Source organism: Ruditapes philippinarum, unplaced genomic scaffold, assembly GCF_026571515.1.
Source record: "Ruditapes philippinarum isolate M1 unplaced genomic scaffold, ASM2657151v2 ctg348_1_1_1_1, whole genome shotgun sequence".
NCBI lineage: Eukaryota > Metazoa > Mollusca > Bivalvia > Venerida > Veneridae > Ruditapes > Ruditapes philippinarum.
In genome coordinates this window covers 233,281-249,974 of record NW_026853775.1, presented here as the reverse complement: position 1 = coordinate 249,974, position 16,694 = coordinate 233,281, and the positions used below count along the sequence as shown (strand labels likewise).

At 34.6% G+C, this 16,694-nt stretch overlaps 1 long non-coding RNA gene across 1 annotated transcript; it reads left to right on the top strand.

Annotated features, from left to right (window-relative positions):
* The first annotated feature begins 11,540 nt into the window (after positions 1-11,540).
* Positions 11,541-15,993, top strand: LOC132737812 (uncharacterized). Its single transcript, XR_009626784.1, has 4 exons — positions 11,541-11,778; positions 12,432-12,726; positions 14,175-14,354; positions 15,844-15,993. It is a non-coding gene; the product is annotated as an uncharacterized LOC132737812 (long non-coding RNA).
* The last annotated feature ends 701 nt before the right edge of the window (positions 15,994-16,694 follow it).

Below are 16,694 nucleotides of genomic sequence, written 5' to 3'. Positions count from 1 at the left end.
CAAAAGTTATCAACATGAAGCTGTAAACAATATTAAATTTTTGGTTAATATAAGTAATACTTCAGCCTTCTTATCAAAGAAAAGATAAAAGTATTTTGAACGATGTAAGGGAGAGAACTCTTGCACAACTGTACAAGCAATCTCCTTTGCAGTGATCTCCCCTTACAAGTACCGAGATCTGCAAAGGGAGGTAATGACTGTGAGGAGTTTGCTTTTTAAGGGGAAACCACTCCTCTAAGCTTTTGTTTAATTGAAACGGGGATCACTCAACCTTTTTACATGTTTTTAAGTGTTGATCTTTACACAATTGACAAAATAATTGTAGAATTGTTACATCAACTATTTCTGATATAAGAATATTTCGTTTGAAATAAAATTGTTGTATTGTTTCATCATATATATATGAAATTATTTGTTAATAAAAGGCATGATTGAGCTTAACAATTTTACTGTTGTTCATTGTTTTATGGTCATCAAGAATTAATTTGTTTATTAAAGGCCAGTAGTTGAAGTTGAGCAGGCCAATCGAAATTAATTAGTATTCATTGTTTGATGGTAAATAAGAGACAAGTCAAATGTTTCACCTGGGTTACAAAGTTTTGTAGTATTTGCTTGATCTGAAAATGGTTAACCATCATCATAGAGCCAGGCACTATGTTCACGAACATTTAAGGATCATACCTGGGTATTTTCGTGTGGATATTTTTAGTTAGTGCTCTTGACTTAGTAAAAATTTACAATATTTAACTTGTGTTGCACCTAACTCAAAGCTTATGACCTGTAGACGTGAAAAAATTACAAGAATGTTGGTCAGCGTGTGTACTTATGCAATTAGATTTATTCAGTATTTGCCCATTACCTTATAAAAGATATTTAGATTTCAACTTTGGCAGACACAAAAAAAATGACCTAGAGACACAAGATTGACAAAGCGGTGGAGCATGGGGGCACCCGTGTCCTATGGACACATTTCTAGTTTACACTTTGTTTATAAACCATGCATTTATTTTCAGGACAATACAATCAATTTTAGTTTTATTTATAAAACAATGAAAAGGGAACCAGGATCAATTCATCATGATCTCATGTTAGTGAACCAGTCAGACCATCCATGCTGTCTGACCAGGATCTTTTATTATTGTATTTTGACCATGATTGAAATCCCTAATGGACTGCTTTAAATTCAAAATAGTGTAAGGTTATTCAGGTCATGGTTTAGTTATTAAGTATAGGTTAAAGTTTATCAGTACTTATTTACAAAAGAAAGCCGCGCGACCAATTTAATTTCGTAAATACGTACTAATAAATTTTTAACCTGATATAGTATTTTAATTTTTTTCTATACACGGTTAATTTACTAGTCTGTTAATTTACATTTTGCCGACTTACCAAAGTAAACGTGTTACTATTTATTTGAAATATTGTAATCCTATTGGACAAAAAATAATTTAAAACAATAAACCATTTTTAAGTGATTAACGACCAATTGTATTTGGCGCGTGCTACTGTAGTTTAACAGGTCCGTGGAGACTTTCACACAGGAGACATTTCTCTTTACGATGATTAAAAATGGCAATGTTCGGAACTTGTAAAACCCACTGTTTTATTCTTTTCTACATATGGCAACCGATTGATACGGAGTTCGTATCCTGGACAGTGCCGTGTTGGAGACGGATATATTTAGCATGTTGATCGATGTGTTGCATGCAAAAAAAAGATATAAAAGATTCAATTTAGACATTATTTATAATTGGTCAAGACCATCAACATGAGCAGTTTTTATAAAAGACTATGATTAAACATTCATTATTATGCCCCCCCCTCCCCGCACAGTGAGGGTTCGGATGCTGGAATCAGCTTGTCCGTCTGGCCGGCCGTCGGGTAACGTTCTCCTTGTCTGCACAATAACTTAAGATTCCTTTGACCCATAGTCTTCATATTTGGTATTGAGATTGGTCATGATTAGTAAATGACCACTGATATTGAGGTCACCAGGTCAAAGGTCAATGTCACATGGCCTTGACTAAAAAGCTTGTTCGCCCAATAACTTAAGAATCCTTTGACCCACAGTCTTATTTGGCACGGAGATTAGTCTTGAGCATCACACCGTATTACCGGCGGCAGTGATGGCAGTTCACTGCAGTGATGGCAGATATCTGAAAATTACCGATCGATACAGGTAGGTTATAAATTTGGTTGGTTTAATTATATTACACAAATACGGCCCATTTCATTGCTATAAAACTATTGTCCATTGAATGGAGATACTGTAAGGTAATTTTGGACTCGTTTTTTCCTGTTTTAATACTATTTTGAGCAGGTTAAAAGTGAAAGCCTTAGAAAAATCCGTGAAAATGTCTGTTTTCTGTTCAAAATATCTCAAGTTTTAAGTAAATGGCAGGATTTCCTGTTATCAATATAGACGTTCATCCATTGGGGTCACGAAAGCCAAATATCTACCCCGTGAGTCTTTTCTTGAAAGTTTTACAGACGCTCAATCTTGTCCGGTCGAAGAAAAAATGCTGCCGTTGTAGGCAGATACATATTATAAATGCTGCCGTCGATGGCAGAAATACCATGAAAGTGGCTAACATTCTGACAGAAAATCAAGTTCAATCTTTTAACAATTCCTCTTTTCTTTGCGTCCTTTTAGTCAGAATTGAGACGTTAACTATCATTTCTAATATTTTCTCAAGATAGAAAAGTTATAAACCCATTACCTCATGATCATCTTGTGAAAAATGGCTGTTTTCATTGAAAGGTCTCCCGTTACAAGTTCAAGTTGCTATAAAACTATAAAAACTGCTTCAATACTAACTTGGCACAAATGTCAAACTTGGCACAAATGTTGACTGGACCATTGCCTTTGTAACAACATGTTCAGTCTGAAATTTCCTGTTGCCATAGCAACTAGGGGACATATCAAAATTGCCAAAAATCACTATTTTGCGTTGATTTTTTCCATCAAAATTGATTTTAAAGTGCTGCCACTTCTCAATGGATTGAGATAGAGTCAAAGGTTTTTCAGCATTGGTTACACGTTACCTTATGATCGACCTGGGGCCATTTTTAGCCTCCCACAAGTTCAAAGTTTTCTTGGCGATGAGAGGGACTCAGCCCCCCTTCAAACCCCCCAAACAGAAGGGGGCACATCCCCCTTCTGGCAACCCGTGATGTATCTTTTGGATGGGGTTGGGGGCCGCGTCGAAAAAGTGGTCAATTTTTAAACAACATTTATAAAACAAAAACAAGTGTTTGGGGCCTAAATAAGGCATTTTTTCACCATTTGAGAAAGCGAAAAAGGAGGGGGTGTGAAAAAGGCGTAGAAAGGCGTATATATCTGGTAATGGGTTAACAGTAAAAAAACGAAATACCCAAAAACGCGTTTTTCCATGTTAAAACATGGCCTCACATATAATTTTGAAGAAAAATTGCTGTTATGTAGATTTTTTGATTTTTTTCATTAATGCGGTATGTTCGTCGAAAAAAAGCTTATTAGCAACATGCAGTTACAATACAAAAAGTTATGATTTAGTACCACAAAAATTCACTATAAATAGAGAAATTAACATGAAAAACTTCATTTTTTCTATATTCATGCATGTGTGCTTGATCTGTTGTGTCTGTCAGTTACATGCATACAATACTATATGTATCTTAAGTTAAGCAGCGCACTCCCTTTTTAAGACATAACGCCAATTGCATATTACAGCAAGTAACTTCTGTAAGTGGATATTCATTTGCTAGCATATGACATTATCGAGGTAATAATGTTCATCGCTTTATGACAAATAAAGGCTGAAATTTACTTAATCGGCGCAGATTATAAATTATTAAATTGATGTAATAAAGGGGAGACTATCAACCTCGCAAATGGCATCAGTGTATCATAAAACAATGTATGTTAATGTAAAATGGAAAGATAATATTATTGACAGTTCAAATATTTTCCTATATTATCAAGTTCTTGAAAAACACGACAACGTGGACTCATTTCTTTAAATTTTCATGTTTGTAATAGCGTTGTAGTTTGCCTTTGAATTACATTTACTATGCTAAACTATTAACAACAGCTCTAACATCACGTGCTCCCATTTAACTATATATTTTTTCATTCATTTTAGTTGTAACCATGACAACTTATAAATATGAACCTTTCGATGATTCATATCACAAGATGAAAATAAATCCTGTATTTATAGGAAAAAACTAGAATTTTTTGATTTGTTATATTGTTTTTTCTCTTTTTTGACCTTTCAATTCATATGAACAGATCAAGCACACATGCATGGGTATAGAAAAATGAAGTTTTTCATGTTCATTTCTCTATTTATAGTGAAATTTTGTCGTACTGAATCATCACTTTTTGTATTGTAACTGCATGTTGCTAAAAAGCTTTTTTCGATGCACACACCGCATTAATAACTTTTCTATCTTGAGAAAATATTAGAAATGATAGTTTAACGTCTCAATTCTGACTAAAAGGACGCAAAGAAAAGAGGAATTGATAAAAGATTGAACTTGATTTTCTGTCAGAATGTTAGCCACTTTCGTGGTATTTCTGCCATCCACGGCAGCATTTATAATATGTATCTGCCTACAACAGCAGCATTTTTTCTTCGACCGGACAAGATTGAGCGTCTGTAAAACTTTCAAGAAAAGACTCACGGGGTAGATATTTGGCTTTCGTGACCCCAATGGATGAACGTCTATATTGATAACAGGAAATCCTGCCATTTACTTAAAACTTGAGATATTTTGAACAGAAAACGGACATTTTCACGGATTTTTCTAAGGCTTTCACTTTTAACCTGCTCAAAATAGTATTAAAACAGGAAAAAGCGAGTCCAAAATTACCTTACAGTATCTCCATTTAATGGACAATAGTTTTATAGCAATGATATGGGCCGTATTTGTGTAATATAATTAAACCAACCAAATTTATAACCTACCTGTACCGATCGGTAATTTTCAGATATCTGCCATCACTGCAGTGATCTGCCATCACTGCCGCCGGTAATACGGTGTGAGCATTAGATGATCCGTTTTAGGTCACTGGGTCAAAGCTCAAGGTAACAGGGGCCTTGGCGCTCCTGTTGCGTTGCAGGAGATGATACCGATATCGAGTAGCTACAGTGTCTTTACTGCGATCCCACTGCGCTCTTATCAGAACGCCGAGTGACGGCGTTTGTTTTGAGCAGGTTCATAATGCCGTGTTGGAGACGGATAGATTTAGCAGGTACATTGATGTGTTGCATGCAAAAAAGATATTATTGATTCAATTTAGACATTGTTTATAATTGGTCAGACATTGTTTATAATTGGTCAAGACCATCAACATGAGCAGTTTTTATAAAAGTTGTACGGCGTTCTATGCGATACCACTGCGATACCGAGGCGACGCTGCGGCGATACTTTCAATGTTACTGTGCTAACATCGGCGTTTTGAAATTTCTTTGAACGCTGTGAGAACGTCGCCCTAGTGTGACAGGGGTTTTCAGTTAACTGCTCCAAATATTAAGATGAAGATATGCAAAAATATTTAACTGAACAAAGCGACGCGGACGCAAAAGCCGCAGTGAGTTAAGACAACGTACAATATCAACAAACACCAAAACAATCAAAAGAGTTTTCTACAAAGCAAATTTTCGCCTCGCTTACAGCACACCAGAAATTACCTTACGATTTCCCCCCTTGAATATTCTTGGTATAGCCTAAGCTTAAACAAAATAAAGTATGAATAAAACAATTTAATAACTTAATTTGAATATACTGCTGACATAAAGTGAAATTAATTTTTTTACATGTTTAAACAATGTTGCATAGATCGTCACTGCTGACTGGATTTAGTCCACTAAAATGTACTTTACCCCACCCCACCTCCGCCTCAATATCAGTTATCAGACACCTCGACTATTATTAATAATAATCTCGGATTTAAAGTAGTTCTACCACGAGGTTTTATATTGTAAACAAAATTTTTACATAATGTGTAGCGCATGCATATATTTAACATCAAAAGGAAAAAAAAATGAGACAATAACGATTGATTCATAATCAATTCAAACGCCTTGACAAATCACAGGAACTTGAAATTCTATCACTATTAACGATAATATGCAAAATATACCCCCTATATACTATAAAAAAAAAACACTTTTTTATAGTATATAGGGGGTATATTTTGCATATTATCGTTAATAGTGATAGAATTTCAAGTTCCTGTGGACAAATGTACAATTCGTCGGTGGTTCTACTCAGGTGCCCGTTCGTGCCTGAAATAATGCACGGAAGGGCACCTGAGGTCTTCCTCCACCAGTAAAGCTGGAACGTCGCGATATGACCTATACTGTGTCGATGTGACGTAAAACCCAAAACAAACAAAAAAAAAAACAAATGTACAATTACAACCAAATCATGCAAACCAGAATTAGGTCGCTATTCTATTGGTACGCGATCCGGGACAAATCCATAGGTAAATGGATCCATTAAAGGTTCAGTGAATACATGCGGTTACATCTTTCTCGATTGAATAGTTAAGAATTTAATTGTCACTTTTATATAAAGATAATTTCCTTCTAATACCTAAACAGTAGGATTAAGGTAGAAAGAAAAAAGAAAAAAACATTAAATACCAGTTAGGTTTTTGATTTTCTTCTCTTTTGCAACTGATTGTCAGATTTTTTATCGCCAGCATGTCTTTGTAATCTGTCAGCGATGCATATAAAAGTTGTGGATTCTCCCGCTATTTCAATGAGGTTTTTATTATTTTATTTCGAAAATAATAAAGCGGCGTCTTGCGGCAAAGAGACCTATCTGGTGGCTGTCCGCGTCACGGATGCCGTCACGGACGCGGATGATAAACGAACAAACGGAATAGAAAATCGGTCGCGTACGCGCGAATCGCGGATTACGTACCAATGGAATATCGCCATTAACTTTAACAAGTAGTTCCGCTTGCCTTATCACTTATGTGACATCACACCAGAAAAATCTAAATTTAAATGTTTACGTTTATACATCATGAACTAAGGTATTTAGCTTCTTATCAATTATTTCATTCTTTTTGTACAAGTCAGAACGATGATAAGGTATGGAACTTTGCTTGTAATTAAAGTGCTGATAAACTCAAAATATTGTAAACAATTTGACAATATAGAATTTCAATAATTTTGCATTATTTTAATTTGAGATAACTTTAAAATAACCTATTTTGAAAAGTTAAACTCAAAATAAATGAATAGATAGGCCTATCTCTGCAAACAGCGGACATGCAACACAGTATTTTCTATATATATACATTTTGCCTTTTGTACTCTTTTTTTTGCCTTTGTACAGCAAATTATGTATAAAATACGGCATAATTATCGTCTGGCATGCATGTTTTACAAAACGTGTGGAATATAAAGAAATATCTAATGCTTTAAAAAAATATATCTAATGCTTAAAAGTAGTGATAAAAACAGGATCATTTTCTGTAATAAAATTTGTTATGCATCTTAAAATACATATATGTACCTTTGTCGCAGGAATTTCACTTGTCGCAGGAATTTCACAGGAACATATAAATCCGTTCCGCGGCTCTACGACTGAACTATAAAGCGGCTTACACATTGGGGCATCGTCGCAACGCCGCCAAATGTCAAACTATTGTTGCTTAATGTTGCAACCGCCGCTAAATAGCGCATAATCTTCTGGCGTTTATTGTCACAATGATAACGTTAAATGTCGCAACCGCCGTTAAATATTGCAAAATCTTCTGGCGTTAAATGTCACAATGATAACGTTAAATGTCGCATAATTTCCATGACTTAAGATGTCGCATCACTACTGCTTAATGACGCATGATAAAATTAATTTAGCTAGTCGTATCAAATTACAATTAACAACGAGTAATCATTTCTATATATATATTTAGTAGCTTTGAACATAAAGGAATGTCCCGATTCATCTGCTGACTCAAGATGAAAATTGAGCCGTGTCATGACAACACCAACATAATGGGTTTGCGACCAGCATGGATCCAGACCAGCCTGCGCGTCCGCGCAGTCTGATCAGGATCCATGCTGTTCGCTTACAAACGCTATAACAAGTAGAGAAACTGATAGCTAACAGCATGGATCCTGATCAGACTGCGCGGATGCGCAGGCTGGTCTGGATCCATGCTGGTCGCAAACCCATTATGTTGGTTTTGTCGTGACACGGCTCAAAGAATACTTTATAAAGTGGATTGGTTTTTCAATAGGAACTTTTCAAGAAAACATGCAGTTCAAATATTGATAAAAACCACAGAAACGTATAATTCGGAAAACAATTCCATCATAGACCACTTCACTTTAAATAATTGTCATTTTTGTTTACAATTAGAATGTTAAGACCATTGATTAATTAAAGTATATAGTTTGCAACTACTAGGTCAGAGTAGTGAACTATCAAATAGTGTTGGCGTGGCGTTTAAAGCAGCTGCATGACCTCCAGAAGATAACAGAAAAAAACGACCGTTTTACAAACATTTCAAAATCTCTCTTCAATAACATAATATTTTGAGAATTCTGCATATCCTCATTATGAGTTTTACAGGAATATAAATTTTCTATGTTTTTTTTTACCATAAAATATATATCAGAAGTTACGAATTTAGGTTTTTTGTTTCATTTTAAGGCTTTTGAAGCTCCTCACTGGTATTGGAAAGAACTACAGTAGAACTTCTATGAGTCGAACTTCGATTAGTCGATTTTCTCGATGTGTCGAAGCAAAATGAAAGTCCCGATTTTTTCCCATATATATTCCTTATAAAAACCTATATGTTATTCAGATTTCATATCTCAACTCCTAATAATATTTTAGTTAGGCCTTTTCATTTCCTTATTTCGAGTTATATTTTGGTTCATTTCTCCTTTTTATGAGTAAAAACATCTAATTAGTTGTAACTGTGACTAACAATGTTGTACTGAGGGTTTTTATAAGTCCTAATTATTCTTTGATAACTCCTAAAAAAGTAACTAGGTTCTAATTATGGTTTAATAACTTTTATTAAGAAGTAATAAAGTCCTAAACTCCTTATTAATATTACGAATTAAGCAGGGTTTTTTTGGAATCAGTAAAATTTTGGACCAGACGGTTCGGTACCAAATTGTCATTTTATTAGAGATTTCCGATCCTGCGAGCACATACAAATGTACACGCATCGAGGACATGTTGTAAGGAAAGTGAAAAACATGCATACAAATGCGTATTTCCACCAAGGGACTGGACTCTTTGCAAAAAGTGTGTTCGTTAATTTATAATACCGCCTAAGATGACTTAAATTTCAACCAATTACTTTGTACATCCCAGCAAATTCTTTCCTATCTGATAGATATCGTTAAAACAAATTTAGATATTTGCGATATTTAACGGTATCCCTTGTGACATTTCACGGTAAAAGAAAATGGTGCGAGATTAAACGTCGTCAATACGACATTTAACGTCAAAATATTTTGAGACATTAAGCGACAAATGTGCGACATTAAGCGGCAAGTGCGACTTATAGCGTTGTGGCGACATATAATGGTGCCATATATATGTATATCTAATGAATGAATACGTACATCAAAGCATTTCTGTTTATTTGCTATATGATTCACATGCATTTTATTCAATATATTTCCTTTTTTATAAGTCATGCAATTATATATCGGTAAACATAGAATATCTGAACCTGTACTCCAAATTAAATTACACGCGAATTACGTCATGTCAGCACATTGACATAAATTAGCCTTGAGGGCGAGAACATTGGCTTTTAACCACGTGCCGCTCATCGACGTGGGATCAATCCAACCAGGGACGTTGGATTTTTTCATGTAAGGAAGCTTACGGAACGTCGTTGCAAAAATCAGGTCCCCGTGCGTGCCGTAAATAATGCACGAAGATAACGCCATAATGCCCTTCGACGTAAAACCTAACAACAACAAAAACAACAACAAAATAGATATTGTTCGAGTCGGTGTTATGGTGCTTGAGTGAAGTGGCATATATATGGTCTCTGTAATGAACATACTGAATCAAACCAGCTCAGTGATTTTTTTACCAGTTATTCTTTTTGTGTTCACATCGTTCTCGACATATCTCCATTCCTGTCAACCCCTTTTTATGAATAGTTTCAGGGTTTTATTTGTTCCCTTGCTCGTGGTTCCCGTGCTGACTGATTATGATTGTGTCTGTAACTACAACGTGGAGGAAAATGTGCTCGGGACACCAGGTGTTAGTCAGCCTATAGGCTACCTTTATGAATTTGACTGTAAACCACAAGCAGGTCCGGACAGCGGAGACTATTATCAGGTCATGTACGAAAAACAGGTAAGTTAACTGACAATTTTTTTTTCATTTGTCAAAGTACACATTTTGTTATTGCATAGGAAGCTGATGGAATATTATATTTACCCTCAAGTGTAAAAAAAAAATCTAAACATCGGTACGCACACCTTATTACCAGTGCAAGTGATGACAGATTGCGCTATCTGATAAGAACAGGCAGGTTATAACTTAGGTTGGTATATTTATCATTGCAATGCACTTACTGTCCAATGAGCAGAGATTCTTAGAGGCAATTTGGATACTAAAATGTCTTGAGTGGGTCAATTTCAAGTGACAGCTTCTGAATGGTTCTTCTCTGTTATTCACAGAAACATTCGTCACTGATAGTCACGCAAGCCAAATATAAACCCATTGTGACACTTTGAAATGGTACAGGCGCCCAAACTAGCCCACTCAAAAAGAAAATGCTGACCTGCTTGCCAATATGTAACTCTTTTGGAAACTATAACAGGACATCAAAAACAAATAAAAAACTTTTGAGAATGAAAATAAAAGAATATTTGTGGCATAATGAGCCTTTAAGACTTATTTTTTCCTGTGTATTGCAGATAGCATATATTCATAAGAATGCCCAGGTGCAGTTACAGACATGCCCAGGCGACATTCCAGATGAAGACAAATGTAAGTCTTTTTAAGTTCAATGAATACAAATGCATATAACTATAACACACGATGAATTGTATAAGAAATCTCCTTGTGCAATAACTATAAGTCTTTGAAGGTTTTGGAAAAAAATGTATAATCTGATAAAATTATATCTTAAAATTATATCCTTTCAATTATTGATATTTACCATTTATTTTATGAAAAAAAGATTCATTTCAAACAGATACCAGATAAGATGCCGAGTCACGATAAGGATGACATTCTCCAGGCTGTTCTTGTAGATAACATTAACTTAACCTCATACTAATCTTGGGTAAAGATGGCAATACCTATTATTAATGATAGCTTTCAAAATAACCATGCTTTAACACTGTATATTCTCAGATTTACTGGCCTGCGACTGCGTAATTTTACCTGACGTAAATTTTATGATAAGTTGTCGTCAAATATATTTACGTCACAAGTTACGTAGTATTTTGAAAACACCTACCCAAGTATTTTTTCTGATATAATCGATGAATTTAAACATTTAGTCATTACTTAATAAATTTTTGCATATAATTTTTTAAAAGTAAACAACAAAAGCTGGACAGATTACAACCACATCTACGCCGTCTACCACAACTGTCCCTACTACAGTACAATCTAGCGCGGTCACAACAACAATACCGACAACAAGCACCACTGCCACGCCCAAATCAACAACCACGCCCATTCTTATGACAGATACAACGCCTTCACCGTCAACGAGTCCGCGTGAATCAACTACAACAACACTTGCAAACACGACACCATCTTCAGGAATCCCAGAAGGTATACTATCACATTACTTTTTAATTAATTAGGAAAAGACATAACAATATACATAGTCGCCATATGATTAAACTTTTGTATTGACTCTTACTAATAAAACCATAGAATTTATGGTGGCTTATTTATGCCATGTCGTATTTTTGCATCGCGGGCGCCAGGCGAAAACACGAAAACTACAACAGTCACCTCCTAAACACTAATTAAGTAACCATTGAAAAAACGGCGGATAGTAAAACAACGAACTAAACATTAAATAAATCTTGATAAATTTGAACACGATGTAACCAGTAAACAAGTCGATTATAAAAACGAACTTTATATTCAAGAATCGGGATAAATTTGACAGCTAATGATTAGTTAAAGGGTCTCTGTTAACCAAGTGACAAAATTGAGTGATGGCCAGCCTGGAAATTGATAAAATTAGAATAGGTCAGATCACAAGAAAGTAATTTTTCTATAATTTCGCAGTAACATTGGTTTATATTGCATACTTTTATATCTTAGAAAAATGATACCCTTCTATGACAAGATGTGTTTTAAAGGATGGTTATACATTAATATTGAACTTTCCAGAACTGAAACATATTTACAAGTTTAGTTTTAAGTCATCCTATAATGTGATTTAATTACGAATAAAATCTTTGTTCAAACAGGACACATAGAAATATGCCCGAAATATGTCAAGGACATAGATGTAAAACCGTTTCAATGGATTTCTCGGGCAATACGGCGAGTTTTGTTACGAACTAGTCAATCAAGCTACCCAGTACATTAACGCTGAAAGACACTGTGCCATTGTTTCAACAGGGCATTTGGTACACGTCCTAAATCAAGACGAACAAGATTATCTAGTGAGATTTTTGAATAAGCACAACTATGTTCAAAGTGTCTGGCTAGGTTTAACTGACAGCGGAAATGCCAATGAAGGCACGTGGAGATGGAATTCAGGTGTGTTTTGTCGAAAACAGTTTTAGATTTATTAGAACAAAAAAGGCCAAATTGAACAAAATGTACCATAACATTTTAAATGTACAATTTGTAAATATATCTGCACCTGTGTGATGAATAATGTGTGAATATTGTTCTGGTTCCTTTCCTATTATGGTTCCCATCCATGATGGCTGCCTTTTTAGAATTAAGCAGGGAACGAGTCTAGCGGGAAAAAGCTATCTATTGTCTTAAGTTTTAATAATATTGTGTTGTATATTTTGTACATGATAAATGTACACAATCTAATATCATTATCTTAAGCTTACACATAATGTACATACAAAAGGGTTGGACCAAAAGTTATACCAACATTATCTAGGGTTCTCCCCTAAAGGTATATCTTGTTGGCTTAATGGTGGTAACATAGTTAGTGACTGTGGGATTAAGAAATTCTGAGATATTTATATGATAATCGACGTAAGTTTCATGTATTTAAACTGGTAAAAAAGAAATCGCTTAACCTAAAAAACAACAAAAAACAAAGAAAATTACAAAATGTTTTAATGAGATAATATGGAAAAATAAATAATAATAAACTAGATATAGAACTAAATATAGTACATGTATGAACAAAATTAGGTAAATAATCTACTACTTTTGATAATTTGTGCACTTCTTGAAATAGTTATTTATTTTCGGCTTTTGCAAGTCCATCAATACTGTGTAATAATTGCTTACTACTGAGAGGAATGAAATGACCTGTATTAAAAAAAAAGTATACGTCTTTGCATAGTATAATATAATTTACATCGAAAAAATAGTGCTCCGCATTTTCGATGTCTGTGCCGCTTTGGCATAAAGGTTAATAAAAAGATCATTATTTTAAGTTGCCAAAAAAATAATTATTGTTTCTAATTCGGGTTTGGTGGACATTGAGGAAACGATCTTCATATAAGAAAAAAATGGAACTACTGGAAGTTTATATAACTGTTTTAATCTTGTTTTTAATGTGGCTAGCGACTGTGATTCGCGAAAATTTGTCAGAATATTATTCCGTAATTGAATAGCTGATGGAATAACTGATTTTGAGTAAATTTCGGTATATAGTCACTAAAGTAATACATTACTTCTTAATGAATAATGGTTTTCTAAAGCCATCTCGACAAATGGTGGAAAAAGTTGCATAAGATATTGTGGTAATAAATTATATTTTCCTTGATACATTAAAACTAGGTTGTGAATTTGTCGTCTGTCTGAAAGTGAAACCCATCCTATTTCTGCAAGTAAATTTTGAATTAATACGGATCTAGTTGAACCAGTTACTACACCAACTGCTTCGTACTGATTTTTTTCTGACGTTTCTTTTTCAAACTGTGAACAATTATCCCATACGTAAATAAGATATGTAAATGTTAAAAGTGATCAATATATTATCCTTAGATAATACATTTTTCCACTCAATACAGGAGCACCGTATAAATTCAACAATTTCAAAGGCGATTATACACAACATACATCAAACGACCATAAACTTAGTGATTGTGTCATCCTTAAACAAGGCGGGGAATGGACAGATGTAGCATGTGGTGTGACATTTTTTCTTGGAACTGGTTTTGGAGAAAAACACCCATACATATGCCAATACAGTATGTATATACTCATGTTGAAATAAAATTATAGGGGCGTCCGTTGTCAAGTGGTTAAGGCCATTCAAATCACTTGCCCCTTACCGATGTGTGTTCGAATCCCGACAGGGACTTTGAATATTTTCATGTAAGGAAGCTATCCAGCTAGCTTACGGAACGTCGGTGGTTCTACATGTACTCAGGTACCCGTTCGTGCCTGAAATAATGCCAACCCAACCAGTAAAGCTGGAACCTAGATATATGACATATACTGTGTCGGTGTAAACACAATAAAACAAACAAATAATATAATTGTACTCATATCAATTGTTTTAAACCTTATTATATTACTACAATGCATAAATACTTACAATGTAATCATGCACATAAGCGATTGATTAGAAAGCTCTTTTTTTCTCGGTAACTCTCTAATATGTGATTTTTGTGCATCCACTATGTGGGGAGGCATTTAGATTTACCTTTCTCATTTCGGCCGTTCGTTCCTTCACATGTTGTGTCGCAGTAGCTCAAAGATGATTCTACAAGCAAACCACTTTGTATGTTAAAAGTCAGATATCTTACCAATCATATTTCATCGAGTCCCCAAGCTCCAAATTAATTTAATTCCCAAAATTCAAAATGGCCGCCAAGATGGTGATACAATAGCTCAAAAAGTATTTGACCTGCAAACCAGAAAGTTTACAAGGATGTTGTTCAGCATGTGTAATTATGACCCTATGGATTTATTCAGTATTTGTAAATTTCTTGCCCTGGACTTAGTAAAAGATTTTTAGTGTTCAACTTGTGTCACATGAAGGTCAAAACTATTTGATCAAGAGTCATAAGTTTGACACAACAGTTGAGTGTGGGGGCATCCGTGTACTATGGACACATTTCTAGTTGTTATAGTAAAGGCACTTTCCGTTGAGCAACTTTCTTAGGTAATTTTGCAGTATAACAAATCCGGTATAAAACTTTTCACAGGTTATACTGTTATTTGTTATATAAACTAGCTCCACAACCGTTTATAATGCGTCAACTACACTTAAACGCCTTATTTTTTACTGTAATTACTAGATTGTGCAATTTTTTAAATTTTGTATTGTTAAATTATTCCGTATAAATGGGCTTTAAAAAATTTAAAGTTTTTTTTTCTTTAAAAAAATAATTTAAAGCTTTCGTAATATGGCCGGGAAAAAAAAACTCTTTTAAAAAGAAAATAAAAAAAATTTGGCCCCTAAACCCCCAAAATATTGCGATCCGGGATAAATTTAAAATCCTACTCAAATGATATTTCCTTTTTCAGAAATGTCTCAAGTCCATACATCGGTGGACGCTTACATGACAGTGTATCGTAAAATAGATAAACAAGCAAACAAATCAATCAATCAATCAATCAATCGTTTTTGTGTTTCAGTTATTTACAGGGGATCAGTAACCTCAATCGTACTATAGTCGAAACCTGTAGCATGGTGTTTACATTTATCGAACACGTCTTTTCTTCTTTCAGATGTGTCTTCTGCATTACCTTCAATTGACAAGATTCTCCCCGGTTTTGTTGTTGGCTAGTCCAACACTTTGGACCATACGGATGATGTGTAGAAAAGAACTGTTTGCTGTAACACATATTACGTTATGTAATAAAACTATTTACAAGATATCTTAGTCTTGAAAACTGACAGTTTAATTAAGCCGGTACAGCAAAAGCGTGAGAGACGTTTCGCATTTCATCGAAATTAATCAAACCAAAACTTCCGTGAAAAAGTGGTTAAGGTTGTTGACTTCATTCCAGTTGCCCTTCACCGCTTTAGGTTCTAATCCCGACAGGGAATTTGAATACTTTTATGTGTTCAAGCAATCCAGTATGCTTGAGTAAGGTCGATGGTTCTACTTGGTTGCACGTTCGTTCCGCAACCAGCGAAGCTGGTTAAGCGTGTAAAATCTACTAGTCAGAATAAAATGTAATGTTTTTCTATTTTTATTTACATCCTATAAAACATTCATAAAACTGGTTTGTTCCGCTATAGATATGCTATGAGCCATAAAAAAACCCGATTTTTACATAAATCCTGGTCAGGCTTGTGAAACAGTTTACCAGCACTTGTTGCCTTCACTTTCTTAAGGAATTGATAAGTTTTTGTACATGGAAAGAATTTCACGATCAATCCCAACGAAAGTGACCTTCGCCGCCAGGTATGAAACCCGTGTTGACCTATTTACAGTCCTAGGTTCTCCCTATTTAGCTAACGGTTTTATGGCAAATCTATTTTTTTATGGCAAATCTAGGATATACTATCATCTTGTGTCCAAGGGCCATGTAATAACGGATACATAAGAACATACATGTCCCTATATTAAAAC